The following is a 6,000-nucleotide window of genomic DNA, read 5'->3' as shown; positions in this document are numbered from 1 at the left end:
GCTGTGATGATGCTGTGACACTAAACGAACCGCCCCCTTTAAAAAGGAGGCGGTTCGCCGGTCACAGTGACGTTGCAGAGCAGGTATGTGCGTGTGACGCTGCCGTAGCGATAATGTTCGCTATGGCAGCGATCACCACATATCGTGCCACCGACGGGGGCAGGTGCTATCGCACGCGACATCACTAGCCGAAGCTAGCGATGTCGCAGCGTGCAAAGCCCCCTTAGAGCATAAAAAAGGGCCAGTTTTATGTGAGCCGAGCAGCCAGCTTCAGGGCAGATCTCTTATGCTGAGTCCTTAACTAAAGGCCCTGTCACACACAGAGATAAATCTGTGGAATATCTGTGGCAGATCTGTGGTTGCAGTGAAATTGAGGACAATCAGTGCCAGGTTTGTGGCTGTGTACAAATGGAACAATATGTCCATGATTTCACTACAACCACAGATCTGCCAAAGATTTATCTCTGTGTGTGACAGGGCCTTAAGGCTGGAATCACACTTGCAAGTGTAAAATCGGTCCGATTCTCATGCTAGAAAGTTGGACGATTTCTGTTCACTTTTCATCAGTGTGCTGTCAGTGTGCAATCAGTTTTTCCCCTCAGCAGCTGCTATTCATGTACTGTTATGTACAGGAGCATTTACATTGTTGTCTGCTACATGCGTGAAATGTATTGAGAAAAACGCATGTCACTAGGATGGTGTGTGTGCCGTCCGTGTGACATCCTTTTTTTTTTTCACGCACCCATAGACTTTCATTGAAGAGACTCGCACGTGAAACTCACCAAAACGCAGCATGCTACGATTTTTTTCTCAGTCCGATTTGGACTGAGAAAAAAATAGCAGATGGGAGCTGCCTCATTGATTAACATGGGTCTGGGTCGAGACTTTCTCGCATTGCACTTGTGCGAGTTAATCGCAAGTGTGAAGCCGGCCAAAAATCTCTACCTGAACTGAAAAGCCTACAATTTTATGGGCGGGCAGGAACCTGCTAATAGGAAATTAAACATCACCTTAAGGCCCCTTTCACACGTCAGTGATTCTGGTACGTTTGTGCTTTTTTTTTAAACGTACCAGAATCACTGACATACGCAGGCCCATTATAATGAATGGGTCTGCTCACACGTCAGTGATTTGTCACTACACGTGTCACCGTGCGGCGTACCCGCGTGTGCGTGATTGCTGCACGGAGACATGTCCATTTTTTTCTGGTATCACTGATGTTCCACGGACCACGCAGTGGTGTGGTCCGTGAAACACGTGCCAGAAAAAAACGTGCTTTTAAAATAAAAAACATTTTAACTCACCCGGCGTCCAGCGATGTCCTCTGCAGCCCGTCCTCCCTGCTGCTTCTGAGCCGGCTGATTACTGTCGCGCATATTCATTATGCGCGACACAGCCGACCCGGAAGCAGCTGCTGCGGGGGTCACCGCCGGCCGGATGCTGCGTCGCGGGAGCGATCAGCACCATGGACAGCGGGAGCGGGCGCAGGTGAGTGAATCTCTATGTGCAATCACGGGCCACGGAAAACGGAGCCCTGATTACACTTAGACAACCCACGTGTGCCGTGATTTTCGGCACACGCAGAGACATGTGCGTGTTTTACACGCCAGTGAAAAACGTCTGTGTTTTTCACTGACGTGTGAAACGGGCCTAAAGGGAACATGTCAGCAGATTTGGTGACTATAAGCTGCGACCACCACCGCACTTTGATCTGCCCTGAGCAGGGTAGATGAAAGCATTGTAGTGCGCCTGCTCAGGACCTCAATGCTGGCCTGTGTGAACGATGTAGTACGCGTCATGCACCCAGGCTTCAGAAGAAGGACAAAGATAGCCAAAAGAGGAGGCGCTGAACCCGAAGAACGGAGACGCCCATTTGACCAGTCTGCACTGAACCGACCATTTAGGTGATTATTATAAAGTGATTTTTACATCCTACACAGCGGCCTGGGCTCTTATATACAGCATGTTAGAATGCTGTATATAAGACCCCACTGGTGGTGGTCGCAGCTTATAGCCAAAAAAGTGGTGACAGGTTCCCTTTAAGCTCGTGAGAAACATGACCCTATAATTCAAAATAAGAAAATCAACGGCACTTCCTAACAGAAAAATGTGAACAGGTGCAACTGAACAGGAAATAAATCAACAAATATACAACTGCACTCTGAGACGCCAAGGTATGCAAACGTTGAATTTGGTCATGCAGCACTGCTAAGGAAATACATTTAAAAATTGAGAAAGAGCATAAAAAAGGCGAGTTTTATGTGAGCCGAGCAGCCAGCGTCCTTACCACTAGCTTAAGGTGATTTGTAATTTCGTATTAGAAGGTTCCTGTCCGCCCATAAAATTGTCGGCGCCTCAGAGTGCAACTGTATATTTGTTGATTTATTTCCGTTTTCACCTGTTCACATTTGTCTGTTACAAAGAGCCATCACTTTTCTTATTTTGGATTATGGGGTCATGTCTTCTAACTGACCACTTCTTCCCACTAGCCTAAGGTGATTTTTAATTTCCTATTAGCAGATTCCCAGCCTTCCATAAAACTGTAGGCTTTTCAGCCCAGGTGAAGGCATTCAGGTAGGGACCAAGCATAAGAGATCCGCCTTGACGCTGGCTGCTGGGCTCACATAAAATTGGCCTTTTTTTATGCGCTGTCTCCATTTTTAAACGTATTTACTTAGAAGTGCTGCATGTCCAAATTCCTGTATCCAATGTTTGCATACCTTAGTGTCTCAGAGTGCAGTTGTACATTACAGTATATTTCATGTTCAGTTTGTACCTGTTCACATTTGTCAGTTTTCGCATTCTGCCATGGTGCAGCTAACCCCACGGGTGGGCTCCGCTGCGGAACAAGGGCTGAGGGTCACATCTCTTCTCAGAAAGCCACATTATAACCCAAATAATAAGCGCCGGTCATACAGCCTGAAGCCTAGCTCCTCCCACACACGTGACTGATCACATGGTCATGACATCATCAAAGGTCCTTTCGTCCACTCGGTTTTCCCGTCTGCCCCGGGCTTTCGTGTTGGGGGCAGTGCATCGGGCTGTGATGTGAATGAAGAGCGGACGGAGCGGCTCCGGGAGAGCTGTGTGACGCGCCGGACATGGAGCCGCTGTGGACGGGCTGCGAGGGATGACGGAAGGGAGACGTACGTACGGCTTCATGTCTGCGTGTGCGCGCAGAGCAGCCTATTGATTTGAATGGGAAGCAGTCATTCAGCGCATCCTCGTGCACATACATACGTGTGCCTGTAATGTCCAGATGATTCCCGGCCGTGTGCGGTCACCCGGTGCCAGGCTGAGCCCGCTGTGTGCATGTCCTGCAGTGTGCGGGCACTGACAGGTGAGGAGAGGCCTAAGCATCCTGCCTACCCCGCTGTACAGGATGCGCTGTGCATAGGCAGCGAGCCGTCATAGGGCTGCACGGATGCGGGGTGACATTGGAAGACGTGATTACTGCTGCTCTTCTTTCCTCCATGTTTACCTCCATGCAGTAGACTCACAAGATGGTCTCACCAGATGTCAATGTTGTGGTCCTTCTGCAGCCCAGTGTTTTCGTCCTTCCCATTGTTGTGGTGGTCCATCTCTTTGCCTGGTGTGGTGGTGGTCCTTCACGACGTGTTGGTGGTCCTTTCCGCAGCCCGTGGTGTTGGTGGTCCTTTCCGCTGCCCGTGGTGGTGGTGGTCCTTTCCGCTGCCCGTGGTGGTGGTGGTCCTTTCCGCTGCCCGTGGTGGTGGTGGTGGGCCTTTCCGCAGCCCGTGGTGGTGGGCCTTTCCGCAGCCCGTGGTGGTCCTTTCCGCTGCCCGTGGTGTTGGTGGTCCTTTCCGCAGCCCGTGGTGGTGGTGGTCCTTTCCGCAGCCCGTGGTGGTGGTGGTCCTTTCCGCTGCCCGTGGTGGTGGTGGGCCTTTCCGCAGCCCGTGGTGGTGGGCCTTTCCGCAGCCCGTGGTGGTGGTGGTCCTTTCCGCAGCCCGTGGTGGTGGTGGGCCTTTCCGCAGCCCGTGGTGGTCCGGTTGCAATAGTATAACATTTTGGCATGCACTGTATGGTAAAACTGCTTTCTGGGCCATATTCATCATTGTATTTCCGCCAGTTTCTTGGTGTGGGGAACTCTTGATTACGTCTTCATTTGCGCCAGATTCATCACCCAGATGGTGCCCACTTTTATGTTGTCTTTTGTTTATTTAACGTTAATGTGTCATTTCCAGATTGTTTCTACTAATTTATGAAATGCAACTTTGGACAAAAAAGGTGCAAAAGTATTCCAACCCCCTGTTCCTGGAGTGAGGTTATGTACAAGCAGGGCTGTGGAGTCGGTAAGCCAAACCCCGACTCCTCAATTTCCCTGATTCCGACTCCCTCCTACAATTGAAACCAGAAGTTTTCCTCCATTCTCTATAAAGACACATCTGCAGGTCTTCCCTATCTGACATGGAATCAGAGTAAACCTTTCCCGTTTTATGTCAATTAGGAACCAAAATGATTTATATTTGCCAAATGCCAGAATAATGAGAGAGAGACTGTTTTAAGGCATTTTTATTACTTTCTGCAAAGTCAAACGTTTTTTAGTATTTGGTACCATTGCCCTTAGGCCTCTTTCACACGTCTGAAAACCCATACACATTTTGCACGGCCGTGTAAAAGATGCGTATGGCCCTCCATGTGCTGTGATTTTGGCACACATGTGTTTTCCGTTTGCTATCCCTGATAATACACGGAGCACAGGAACTTACTGCTGACCTGTCCCTGTCGCTGCTGTCCATAGTGCTTATCTACGCTCTGCGGCCCTGCTGCCGTTCCTCTTTGCTGTGTATATGCGATGCGCATAATGAGCTGGGGTCAGAAGCAAGTGACAGCAGGGCTGGAGAAGGTGAGTGGAGAAATTTAATTTTATTTCACAGACGTGTGTTTTCTCCGGTACGTGTCACACTGATGTCACATGGATCACACCCGTGCTGCCGGAGAAAAACGGACATGTCTGTGTGGCGCACACTGACACACATATGCTCCACACAGACACATGATCCATGGCAAAACACGCACATGTGAGCAGACCCATTCATTTTAATGGGTCTACGTGTGTCAGTGTCTCCTGTACGTGTGAAAACGGACGTCACATGTACCGGAGACATGGATGTGTGAAGGAGGCCTTAAACTGTATCACTTGGGTGAAATGTTTTGGATATAATTCCACAAGCTTCTCACAATAGTTGGTAGGAATTGGGCCTATTCCTCCCGACAGAACTGGTGTGTCTCAGCCATGTTTGTTGGTCGCCTTACTCGCACCGGCTTTTCAGCTTTGCCCATAAATTCTCAATAGCATTGAGATAATTCATATTTATTCACTTATATAGCGCTATTAATTCCATTGCATTTTACATACAGTGCCTACAAGTAGTCTTCAACCCCCTGCAGATTTAGCAGGTTTGATAAGATGCAAATAAGTTAGAGCCTGCAAACTTCAAACAAGAGCAGGATTTATTAACAGATGCATAAATCTTACAAACCAACAAGTTATGTTGCTCAGTTACATTTTAATAAATTTTCAACATAAAAGTGTGGGTCAATTATTATTCAACCCCTAGGTTTAATATTTTGTGGAATAACTCTTGTTTGCAATTACAGCTTATAATCGTCTTTTATAAGACCTGATCAGGCCGGCACAGGTCTCTGGAGTTATCTTGGCCCACTCCTCCATGCAGATCTTCTCCAAGTTATCTAGGTTCTTTGGGTGTCTCATGTGGACTTTAATCTTGAGCTCCTTCCACAAGTTTTCAATTGGGTTAAGGTCAGGAGACTGACTAGGCCACTGCAACACCTTGATTTTTTCCCTCTTGAACCAGGCCTTGGTTTTCTTGGCTGTGTGCTTTGGGTCGTTGTCTTGTTGGAAGATGAAATGACGACCCATCTTAAGATCCTTGATGGAGGAGCGGAGGTTCTTGGCCAAAATCTCCAGGTAGGCCGTGCTATCCATCTTCCCATGGATGCGGACCAGATGGCCAGGCC

The 6,000-nt window shown here is 48.5% G+C and overlaps 1 protein-coding gene across 2 annotated transcripts in view; it reads left to right on the top strand.

Annotated features, from left to right (window-relative positions):
• The first annotated feature begins 3,031 nt into the window (after positions 1–3,031).
• The window catches only part of FRS3 (fibroblast growth factor receptor substrate 3), a 76,737-nt gene continuing 73,768 nt past the window's right edge, over positions 3,032–6,000 (top strand). The window contains exon 1 of one of the 2 annotated variants that reach the window (XM_075333734.1): positions 3,032–3,146. The gene's annotated coding sequence lies outside the window, so the exon portion shown is untranslated. Of the gene's footprint in view, positions 3,147–3,238; positions 3,341–6,000 lie in introns of those variants that run through there. The other variant, XM_075333735.1, reaches the window with a different exon arrangement.

Source organism: Anomaloglossus baeobatrachus, chromosome 2 (assembly GCF_048569485.1).
Source record: "Anomaloglossus baeobatrachus isolate aAnoBae1 chromosome 2, aAnoBae1.hap1, whole genome shotgun sequence".
Lineage (NCBI taxonomy): Eukaryota > Metazoa > Chordata > Amphibia > Anura > Aromobatidae > Anomaloglossus > Anomaloglossus baeobatrachus.
Note: the sequence above shows the minus strand (reverse complement) of the source record. Positions and strands in the feature narration are given on the sequence as shown.